The sequence below is a fragment of the Ostrinia nubilalis genome, chromosome 25 (genome assembly GCF_963855985.1).
Source record: "Ostrinia nubilalis chromosome 25, ilOstNubi1.1, whole genome shotgun sequence".
Lineage (NCBI taxonomy): Eukaryota > Metazoa > Arthropoda > Insecta > Lepidoptera > Crambidae > Ostrinia > Ostrinia nubilalis.
In genome coordinates this window covers 6902214-6914766 of record NC_087112.1, presented here as the reverse complement: position 1 = coordinate 6914766, position 12553 = coordinate 6902214, and the positions used below count along the sequence as shown (strand labels likewise).

Sequence of the window (12553 nt, the reverse complement as noted above, 5' to 3'; positions counted from 1 at the left end):
TACACTTGTGTCTGATTGATAAGATGTTGACATCACTTGGACAGTTCAGTGTATGTTTGAGTCATCTTGAAAATTGCTTATGTAAGGCTGGGTTGCACCATCTTACTTTAACTTTAACAAACGTCAGAAATCTGTCAGACCCTATACAAAACATACCGGTTATCGTTACAGTTACTGTTAAAGTTAGGTGGTGCAGCCTAAGTGTAACTCTATTTTGTGCATGAGAAAGTAGACCCTTTAGTAAAACGATGACTTCCAAAAATGAGATGGGAATATGCTGACAAAAACTGAATTTTTCGAGATGACCACTGGACGGACCGGGCTGAAATTTGGCATACAGGTAGATGTTATGACGTAGGCATCCGCTAAGAAAGGATTTTACGAAACTCCACTCTCCACACTCCACTCCTACGGGGGTAAAACGGGATCCACGCGTACGAAATCGCGGGCGGCCGCTAGTTTTTTTATATTCGTTGAATGATAATGACGACACTACGTCTGTCGGAGTATTACAATATTTCTTTCAGGTAAATACGAACGAATTAATATGAACTTCAAGATGACAGAGGTTGAATAAAATTCAACTAATTTTAATACCTACAACTACTAAAAATTATTAAGACAACCAAGGTTATTAAATGTCTAGACTATTCCAACATTCAAGGCCTATCATTTTTGAGTACTTAAACCTAGACACTTATAATTAGGCTGTTAGCAAACCAATCACAATTGATACTAGCAATGACTTTGCTGCATCACTTAAACAGTTGTTTATGGACTATCAAATTAATGTGTCGACCGTAGAATAAATTGTATTAAAATTCAAACTATTTGCGTTGCGAATTCCTTCAATACAGCGTGTACAGAAAAATATTGCCAATATAAATCTTATTCCCGTAATGATAAGGTATTCAAATTGTATCAGGTGAACTGTACGCTATACATCACTCGCATATTGCAGACGCGTCCCCACTGCGTTCATTCACGGTAAAACTTATTTATGTTTTCTACTTTTTATTACCGTTTGGCGTCGACTACTTAATGGCTTGACGCCTAGCTCCAAACCAAACTCACCTTCCAAAAAACACAGCCCAATCTAAACTCTACCACCTTAATTTAAAACTCGTTTTCGTCATATTTGTTTTCACATCGAGTTGGGATATTCTCCACACGAATGAAGGAAGTAAAATATCTAAAACTAGCAGCCGCGCATATAAAAAAGAACAATAAAATAGTAGGTGAAACTTATTTGGACTGTTTTATATTGGAAACCTGATTGCTAGTCATTTCGAGGCATTTATAGCATATTAAACGGTCAGATGGTTTTGTTAATTAGATCCAAGAAACTTCGACTTTTTATTTTAGAAAAATGCCAAAACATACGCCCGTATTCACAAGCATTACTATACGGTCTCAGTACACGTAGACGCACAGGGTGACACACGAACCATTCACAGAGCTCTATTCAACGCTGTGCGTTCGATTTGATGCTTCACTTAAGCAAGCATCGTTTGTGAATACGCGCGATAGTTCCTTATCTATGAAATCTTTGCATATAAATGGAATAAAGTTTTTTTAAAGAGCGGATACCTACATACCTACTCGTTTAAACCCACGTATTATATATAATGTGGACGCTTCCTCACATAAAAATTACCATAATTTATGTCATATTTAGACGAATTCTCAGTAGTTTCCTTTGCTAAATATTTCTCATACAGCGTCTAAACGTCTTTATGAATGCTAAATCCTCTAAAGGATCATCGCCGCAAAATGACGCGTTGATGCGATGATTTATGTGCTATTAGGCTATTATGAGTGATAATCATGGTTAAATCATTTTACAAACGTTTATTTGATTCTATTTAGTGGGTTCCTTGAAAATTTTCTATGCTCTTTATAATATTCTTTCATGATATTGTTGTCTCACGAATATTCGTTAAGCTTTTTAGTAAAAGTAATCTAAACGATTCTCAAATCTTTGACCATAGATTGAGGCTTTTAATCATTTCAATTTCAATATCTAGACTAATCACAGGGCAGAATTTAAGACTGAATTCGATTTTAGCGATGTTTTGAAATACAGTCCTATTGCTTGTAGAACAAAATTTAAAATTCGATCCTACTCAAGCACAGTCTTTTCAATTCGCAAAATGCTCAAAAATGTAAGTAACCTTTTGTGAGACAGGTACAGAAAATCATTGTTTATGTCCAATGGAGTTGCAACTTGCAGCCCACTTAGCATCACCGATTGACCAACAAAATCGATGGCAAACTATAATAGCGCAAGTACACTATGCGCGAAATCAACCGAGACGAAGCACGAGCACACCGAAGTATGGGCGTCTTACGGCGAAACTAACTGAAGTGCGCGTTCACACTATACGTCTCGAGCAATTTCAAAGGTACTTGCGACATAAGATCTCTAATCAGCCAATTCGCGTTCAGGCCGCGGTGCCTCAGAGGCCATAGTTAATGATGTGTGTGCTATTGTGTCTTGACTTATCGGTAATGTGGCAGGAATGAGCCCGTGCGCGGGCGCACTAATCGTTGATTATCACAAAGTTTGGGCATGGGACTCGTGCGGAATACAAATGAGAGGCATGATTTCATTTGGTTTTCGCGCGGTTTTAATTGTGTGCGCATATTTTTATTTTAACTATGATGATATTGATGCTTGTTTGTTTTTTTTTATCATAGTTAAACGTTGTTTTGGAGCTTTAAAAATTTTACAATAATGGAGTCAAAGCTTTTTGCATGAAAAATTGTGGAACAGAATGTGGTCGTTTGTGCGGTAAAAGAGAGTGTTTTTGATAATCATGAAATTCGAAGCAGTAATATGCCGAATGCTCGACTGAAGTTCGTATTCGATTTTATTTTCATCTAGCCTATACCTAGATTTTATACCTACTATGCTTTAAAAAGTGCTATACTCTACCTCGTACCGGCTACAGCATAGAAAACATTATACCTGTTCTGGTGCGCTGCGCATTGAATCACTTATTTATTTTAATTTCTTCCAAATAACACTAAAGTAGTAGGTATTAAGTAAAAACATTAATCGTTCATCATCATTCACGTTTTCAGTTTCAGTAAATTACACTTCAAAAATAACAAATCGTTTCGCCTGAATTTCTGTATTTACGAAGCCATGTTTTTGTTGCATACAATGTATTTATACGCGACGACCGGTAAGTCACGTGCAGTGCACTTTTATAGTATGTTTACTTAATAAATGGGGTTTTGCTTTACTTCGAACTCATATGCATAGACTAGCTCCTGCCTGCGGCTTCCCCGTTTAACAGAAAGACTGCAACGCTCGCTTTAAGGCTTTTACGCCTAAAATTCGTTCAATTTCCAACATATTTTAACCATTGGCAGCATTTCTTTTTAAATGCGCCTAAAGATATTATGTGTCAGAAAATAATATCTATCTCTAGATTCTAACCTCGATAGACTTGACAAGTGAATGTAGCCATATAAACAAAAACACATGTTATCATTGTGTTTATTTAACTTGTAGGTTGTGGTAATGAAACTCAAGTGGCTAAAATCGGAACTAATAATCCAGCATTAATAGTAACGCTCTCCTGTAAATGTCGCAGTTATATGGGACACTTTAGTGTTGTCGAACGTGGCAAAAATTGGAACTGATAACCCAGTATAGTAGCGCCCGCCTGTCAATGTCATACTCGTATCTGGGACATTAGTGTTGTGCAGTTTTAATGTGCTGATTTTCAAATGCAGACCAATATATTATTGTTATTTACTATCTCATTCCTTCATTAATATCCCAAATAAAATATTAATGCTTTGCTTAAAACCATTTATAATTTCACTAAAATTATTACACCGAATCGTATTTTAATATCATTGTGGTTATTTATTTCAATCAGACGCATAATTTAAGATCTCTAAAGATTTATCGATACTAAAATAAATATAAAACACACCGACATTTAGTATGTTGAAGTGTATGTAATCAGTGTGCATATAAATATACATGTAGCATTAAAAAAGATATGTTATCTTAGCTCTGGATTTTTCAGTTGATTGCAGAAATATATGTTGCAATTTGAATGTTACAATGATTATTTGTTGATCGTGTGTTAATGGGCTAACGAGGGCAAAAAACAAAAGAACTTATAAATAATTTCACTTTCATTTTGTTTTATCAACGTTAGTGTACTTATGTTAACCATTCAAAGGGAAATCTAATGAAATAATTAGTTAAGGCCCAATTCAACCAAACTTTTATCCGAGAATAACTCCTGGTATAATTGGCACATTGACAGTTTCAGTATGGGAAATATATGAAAACTGACGATTTATTCTGAGATTAATATTTAGGTAGGTACTCTTGTTTGGTCGAATCCACCCTAAGAATTAAAATAACATAAATAAATGGATAAAATAATATGGCAAAAGCCTCCACTAAAATGTAGGAGGCTCATAGTCCAGCAGTGGACTGTAAAGGGCTGTTGATGATGATGATGAATAACATGTAAAACAAAATTAGACTGAAATTAAACTGTTTTAACTATGAACGGTTGGTACATTAATTAAAAAGGGAAAATTCATACATGATATTAATTTTTCAATTAGTATCCTCCTGATAATCAAACCAATGACCACGGTGCCTTCACAATTACTGCAATAATAAATAATTAAGTATGAATACGCAAAAATTAATTACAAAATATATTAATTTCACTTTACTACCCGAGATAATGTCAAACTTATCCATTGGTAGTTGACATTTATCAATTAGGGTTGTAAAAGTAAACTGCAATTAGTTGTTCTTTATCACTTGACATGTCAAACTTGATGATAGTACAGTCAACCTCGAAAAGAAACGCATTATCAATTTAAGTACGTTAACACACAGGTGTGTGTCAGGCACTTAGAGATGCATCGTTAGGGTGCAATTACATTGGAGCACTGCTCCCGAATGGGCAGAGTGAGTGTTCACAGAACTGTGCGAAGTGTAGGCTTAAATATTTAGGCTATTCAACTTAGATAGATAGATAGATAGATAAATGGTTTATTTGCAAAACACATTGACACACAAGAAGCAAAACGTAAGATTAATAAACACAGGAGTAGCAGGAAAGATATAGTACATTACAAAGAGAAAGAAAGAAAATCCTGCGCGCTAAGGTATAAGTGTGCCGCAGCGATGCAAAAAAGCAGAGAGCTCAGTGTAGACACTGCTCTGAAATGAGCAGAACACTGATTTTCAGCTCTTGCTTGAAAAAAAAAGAAGGAAAAGAAAGAAGGAAGACGCACGTGTATGGTAGAGAATAAGGTGGTGAAAATGTTGTAATATTGTAAACCTACATAAATATCAGAAATTAGGGAAATATAATAACTATAACTATTGTCTTTATATGGTTTATACATACATATACCATCTGTCTATGAAAAGGAGTATGAGACTTAATAGTGTAAAATGGAGAATTTAGTTACCTACTTTATATCCACAATAATTTTACATGGCTGAAAATGATGATGACGATGAATATAATATAATATTTTTACATAAATAACAAATACAAAATAATGAGGCATTCTTATAACTTCTATTTAGTTAGGACCATTAATTACATCAAAATAACATATAAAAGAAGTCAGACAAATCAGACAATCAGTCGATAGTAAAGGTCACAGTTACAGTCATGAAAAGTCTTAAAAAGAAAGTTAACAAAAACAACGAAACAACAATGCTATCTAGGGTTAATACTGGGACGTGTAAAAGTGACTTTTTTTAAGCCTATTTACAGAAATAAATGAGTTTTATGAGTTTTTTAAGGAATAATTCGCTATAAAGCTCTAACAATGAGTATGAAAAATAGTGTTAACTGGTGCCAACTTGTGACGCGTCTTTTGATAAGGCCAAAAAAGTCGCAAACAGGGGGTTCTTATGTAGAGTTCGCGTGCGTTACGATTTCACTAATGCAGTGGCACCCTAACTAAATTAAAAAAACTGTTCGTTTTTCTACCTTCTTCCCTCCAGGTAAAAGCTTGACAGTACGGTCTTTTTATAACTTGACAGTACTTACAAATAATTGGCAATTGCAGTGCGCTAAGGAGCTTTTAATTGGGACATAAAAGTGTAGTTAGGAGTTGTTAGTTACTACGTCTGTTGTTCGACTAGTTAATTATAAGTGGGATAAGTGATGAGTTATTTACGAGAATTAATTGAGCTACGCAATTATAAAAAGGCAGTTTTGTTTATGGTCTCAAAAAAGGTTCGTGTGCAAATAATAAGCTTACACTTAAGAAAGTAATTACCGCTATAAAACAATATTTAGGTAAGTGCGAAGTCTCGATTAAGATCGAAACTAGATTTTTTATTTATTACTAGTTTTATAGAGCTGTTTATGAAAGAAAAAATGGACCAATCATAGCTGGTAAAAACATAAATGTATATTTTTTGTCGGACTAAATGTACTCGTACCTATATCTGTTTTTTCACTGCAGATTGAAAAAATACTGAGGGAATATTGATATTTACTGTATCTACTGTGATAAACCCTATTTCGATTTTTTTCACCATAACGAGGAAACTCTTGGCCTGTACCTCGCCTGATGGTAAGTGATGATCAGGCCGAAGGTGGAAGAGAGCTTCACCCGGAATCCTCAACCACGGAGGATCTGACTATCTTACCTCTAACTGCCGGAACACAACATTGCTGTTATCATTGTTGTTATGGCGACAGATTTAGGTAAGATGGTGGTAGCCAGGTGCAATTTAAAGCCCACGCACGTTCAAAATTGCTATGGTTTTGAATAAATTGTCATATGCCCACTGCCCAGCTGTGCTTTGCAATGGAGGGGAGTCGAATCTTAATTTCGAACTCCTCCTATGTTCTTCTGATTCATTTTGTTGCGGGTCCAATGACAGTTTCACTTTCACCCGGGACAAACTTGACCTTCATTGGTTGGGTTTTTATGGCGGTCAAGCTGCAGATCCTGGCTACACAGGAGTTGCAGTGGTGTGAACGAGAGGTGGGAATTGTCCCGTGCCCAGCTGTGGGGCCAAAGGTTCATTGGCCAAAAAGATAAATAAATAATAAATAAATAAATAAATCTTTGGACAATTTCACACAGCGCCAGCTAGCCCCAAAGTAAGCAACTTAATGCTTGTGTTATGGGTGCTAGCTTAACGGATATACTACTTATATACTTTTTTTTTTAAATACATAAATATTATACATAGTCACACCCAGACCCGTCACAGAAATTAAAATTCATCATTTCAATTTCTGCCCGGCCGGGAATCGAACCCGGGACCTCTCGGCATAGTAGTCCGTTCTGAACCACTACACCAAACGGCCGACAAGATATGGGCTGGTAAAGACCTTTATTGCATAAAGCTCATCCCAACTAATATTATAAATGCGAAAGTAACTCTGTCTGTCTGTCTGTCTGTCTGTCTGTTACGCTTTCCCGCTTAAACCTCGCAACCGATTTTGATGAAATTTGGCATAGAGATAGTTTGAGTCCCGGGAAAGAACATAGGATAGTTTTTATCCCGGTTTTTGAAACAGAGACGCGCGCGATAAAGTTTTTCTGTGACAGACAAAATTCCACGCGGGCGAAGCCGCGGGCGGAAAGCTAGTTATAAATAAAATGTTACCATCTATTTCTCTATAAATAAGACAGATTATTTGCGTTAAAAGTGCAAATTGCCATGTAATGTGTACGTTACAAGCTACTTATGCCAATAATTACTTTTATAAACATTTTAATATTATTAACTTTTATAATTAGGATATAATATCTACTTGTAAAACACTTGCAGATAAGTAATTTGTGCTGCCAAAGCTCAGTAGCCGTTAACGGCGTTATACTACCTACAATATAATACGAAAAGCGAAATTAACCAATTTCAATTAAATAGACTGACCGCATCAAGCATTGCAAACAAACCTCAGTGGTTTATGCCAATGCATTTAATTGTAATATGTTTAAGAACTTCCTTTGTAAAATGATAACACAGGCCTGCAAAAAAAAAATGTTTTTTTGGTGCAGCTCTTTTTGTATATACGATCGATAATATGGGTAATCTACAATATATTGACATACTTCATTTCAACTCATCAGCTCTAGTTTGTCGACTACCCTCATTTTAGTTTTTTTTCCCGTCTTGTTCGCAAATAGTCATTATTACAATAACATCGATAAACTTTATGTTACTATTTAGCTATGGATAGTACGTCTAGATGTTGTGTTAACGATCCTGATTAATTTTGATAAGTTTGTGGTGAATACTACTGAAATATCAGCGTGAAACTATCAAAAACATGGCGAATTTTTTGTATTTTGCTTACTTCGGTATAGAAATTAAATACAAAGGTAAGGTTTAGGTGCCTCAAATTGTATGTATAATGTGCGTTGAACATCTGCGAAGATACTAGAAAGGCAAACGTAAGTTTTTGAAGCTTGGAGTGCCTATGATATGGAGAAAATGGCAAATATTTCCAGTTAATTTAACAGAAATTTCCAAGTTTAAGTACTGAAAAACTAAAAGCAGGTATATTTGATGGATTTCAAATAACTGTATTAATAAAAGACTCCACTAAATTTAAGATTTCTATGAACGCTGCGGAATGGTTTGCGTGGAAATCTTTTGTAGCAGTTGTACAAAATTTCCTGGGAAAGCATAAGGCTGACAACTATGTAGAATTAGTATAGGATGTGCTGGTTCAATTCAAAGATTTAGGCTGTTATATAGGTATAAAATTACACTATTTTAACAGTAAACTAGATCAATTCCAACAAAATTTAGGAGAACTAAGCGAAGAACAAGGAAAACGTTTTCACCAAGACATAAAAACAATGGAAAATAGTTACCAAGGAAGATGGGACGCTCATATGATGACCGACTACTGTTGAGAATCATGCGAGATTGCCCAAGTAAGTTTCATTCGAAAAAATCACTCAAAAGACAATTTCTTGATGTTTAATGCTAATAAAAATACATATTTATTGTGAAAATTGTTTTTTAGTTATCTCGGGAACTAGAGCTGATAGAGAAAAACTGATTACATTTTTGATATTGCCATGCAAGACATACTTAAAATCAGGTCTTAAATCCCCGGCACCAAAATGGCTGTAGGCCAGTGTAATGAATGAAAAAAAAAATAACTTTGAAGAATGACAGGTAATTTTTTAGCACAAAATATACACTGGAAGGGGTGATAAACATGTTACGCGCAAAGACCGATAACGCTCATTGAGCAAAAAAATAGCTCACAACGCCTTGTGGTCACAGTAATACGAGTACCTACAATCCTACATCCACCTAGCAAAATTCGTGTTATGGCTCTAATGAAAACGCTCACGACGCTTTTCTCAGCACTGGCCTATTTATTGTCCCAAACCAGCTTTTTAAAATCCTACTTGCAAAAATAAAATGATATTTTTTATGAGTTTTTGTACGCGTTGTGGCAATCACAGTAAGAATACATATGAAATTCATAATTGTGGCTGACATGCTATTCGACCTCGAAGCGTACTAAGTTCCAGAAGTTGATAGAGGAAGAAGTCGTTGTTATACAACGGAGAAGCTCTTGGCCTGCATCTCACCTGATGGAAAGTGATCAGGCCGAAGGTGGAGGCTAGCTTCACTCAAGATCCTTAATCTCAGATGATATATTTTGATATTAACAAAATCCCATCAGCAAAGTATTTGGTTTACGTTTATATAAATAATAGTCCGGGCAGGTGCTATGTTTTGTTAATTGCGGTTGCCCTTAATAAATTGCCGGTGACGAAGCGCCTTAATGCGTTACTGGTGGGTATAGGGCATAGGGTTATCAAATTTTATATTAAAATTAACAAAAAAAGCCCAAAAAATCTTTATAAAAAGCAAAGAAAATTAAACTGAATATTTCAGTACAAGTAAAATGGTCTGTATGCTAGTGTTTTTTCACTTCAATCTGTAATCTCTTCTAAGCGATTTAAAGTTATTCTAGCCTTTAATAAATTGGCCAGAAAGGAATCAAAATAATGGTGTAAAGCTACTCTAGAAGCTTTATCAGGCCTTTGATGAAGTCACGCGTCACGCCAAACTCTTACTATCAGGTGATATCAGGTTAAAGCTTCTTTTTTTATTTTCAAATTTTCAAAACTTGCATAATGAAGGAAAACTATTTGTTTCTCAATACTTATTAGTCTAAAGAAAAATACCAACTGAATTGGGAACCTGCTCCTTTTGTTGAAGTCGGTTAAAACAAGTTATCATTAATATCCAGAAACTAAAAGTTGAGTATGCTTCAACCGTTTTTACGTATCCTCACGTGTTTTCTAAGTGGCAGCCCTAGTGACAAGCTTAATCCACCCAATCATTATGTTTTGTGTTAAACGGTGAGAAAAATGTTTCTATTTACGACTACATCTGAACCGCTGGAGACATTTATTGCAGTAAAGGTTAATAGTAGGTAGTTTTCTGTAGCCCCTGAGGCACATGGTGAATTTATGTTTCACGCTAAATTCACTTATTTTAATTATGGTTAATTTGTATGGTTTGTAGATTATCTGATACATATAGGTGAGGAGTAGTAGGTTTAAATATTGATTGCTTACATGCAAACGCTGACATAGTATTTGTGGGGTGAAATGTTAATTGTTGGTGTGTGAATAGTAAAATTAAATCTGTGTGATTTCTATCTGTGCGTGTATTTATAAAAAAAAGTATTTAAGTAAGTTTGTATCCGATATCTAGTACCCATAGTACAAGCTTTGCTTAATTTTGCAGTGTAAAATGTCCAAGGATATTTCCTATTTATAATATTAGTGTATAAGTGTAGACAAACAAACTTACTCACCCTTCTTCCGTCCTAATGAGCCTGTGACAACTCCATCATCTGCAAATAAAAATAATGTATTTATAATTTCAGTTTGCAAACTAAAAATTAGCGCAAAAAATGTCTCTGGTCACAATTTCGAAATATACAAAATGGGTTTTCAGCTGGTGTAATAAAGCAATGGGACTTGAATGTGTCGCCACGGAAATGCGACTGAAGACAAATTTAGTTTAGTAGAACACCTGTTCAGCATAGAATTATTCTGGAATATTATAGAAAACAAATGAAAGTAGGTATTACAAGCACACTCAATTTAGTATGTTACTTAAATCTGTATTCTAGCCTAAGTATATTCAAAAAAATCTGGTGACAAAATTACCAATTAAAATGAAGTTACATAATTTGGTAACCCTACTTTTTACCATCCTTTTTTACCAATTTGACTTGTCTTTTCCGTTAAGTGAAAATAACAAATAAAATAAATAAATAATAAATGAAGTTTAGTAAGTAACTAATTACTTTAGTTAAGACTTCCTTTTTAAATCTGCGATACAGCTTCGTGGCTTATTATTATAATTAATTAACTAGATTGTAGCTGGTTGTTAAGATATGAATAAACTAGCTGCATTTCACATGTCGATAGTCATCAAGAGACTAATTACTAAAGTGGTGGCGTTAAGAAAATATAGTTGTTCATTCTCATGTGTAAAACAGAATCCCTACTAATAATAATAAATGCGAAAGTAACTGTATCTGTCCGTCTGTTACACATTCACGCCTAAACCACTGAACCGATTTTGATGAAATTTGGTATAGATATAGTCGGAGTCCCGGAAAAGGAAAGAGGATATTTATTTATCCCGGTTTTTGAAACAGGGACTCGCGCTACATTTTTTTGTGACATACAATTTCACGCGGGCAAAAGCCTGTAAGTGACAATGACGTAACAGTCGCGCGTCGCAACTCTGTGGCGTCCCACTTCGTGTAGTGAGAGTATGGAGGCCTCGCACCATAAATAGTGTTTTTTAATATATTTGAGCCGTGTCCGATTGTCGAGGTGTTGTTTATTGCGCTCCTGCGATGTAATTTACAGTTTTTACGCCACGCGTTGATTGCTATGATATTTATCTTCGGATTGCGTCATTGGATTGCATCTGGATTTGAAGGTTTTGTCAAATTAGCGTATGGACTTAAATATGTAAAGCTTATGATGAAAGACAGTAGCCAAAACATAGCTTTGTGGTTTCATGCAGCTCAAAAGTAAAATTGTGTAAAAGATCTATCCAATATTATACTTATTTTTTTTTTAAGCTCTGATTAATATTTTTTATTTCTTTGTAAGTTAAAAAAGACATTTTAGTTTTCTCGATATAATAAATAAATTATTACATTTTACCAGCAATAACGTCAATTATGTATAGTCAACAGTTAAACAAACCATGATTTTTTATTGAAAAATCGCCCTATTATAACTACATAAAATGCCATAGTGTTAAGCATAACGTGCTTATGATGCTCATAACACTAACATATGCCTCTATCAGGATTCGAACCTACAACCTGTATTTGACTCATCACCACCAGAGAAAGCCGAGCAATCTAAAAAGTAACGTCTAAAAATTAACAAGCAATTGGGCGACATTTTTTCCAGCCAATTATTTGTTTTTCGGGCGGGTGCGCGCGCACAGCAAAAAAGCTCTCACGCACTCTCATCAAGTCGACCCTCTCGATTATACATG

The 12553-nt window shown here is 34.9% G+C and overlaps 1 protein-coding gene across 5 annotated transcripts in view; it reads right to left on the bottom strand.

Moving 5' to 3' along the window:
- LOC135084238 (zinc finger protein GLI4) overlaps window positions 1-12553 on the bottom strand; it is a 127404-nt gene that overhangs the window by 77183 nt on the left and 37668 nt on the right. For 3 of the 5 annotated variants that reach the window (XM_063978990.1, XM_063978989.1, XM_063978994.1), the window contains exon 2: window positions 10836-10874. The gene's annotated coding sequence lies outside the window, so the exon portion shown is untranslated. Of the gene's footprint in view, window positions 1-10831; window positions 10875-12553 lie in introns of all 5 variants that reach the window. The other 2 variants (XM_063978993.1, XM_063978991.1) reach the window with 1 other exon arrangement.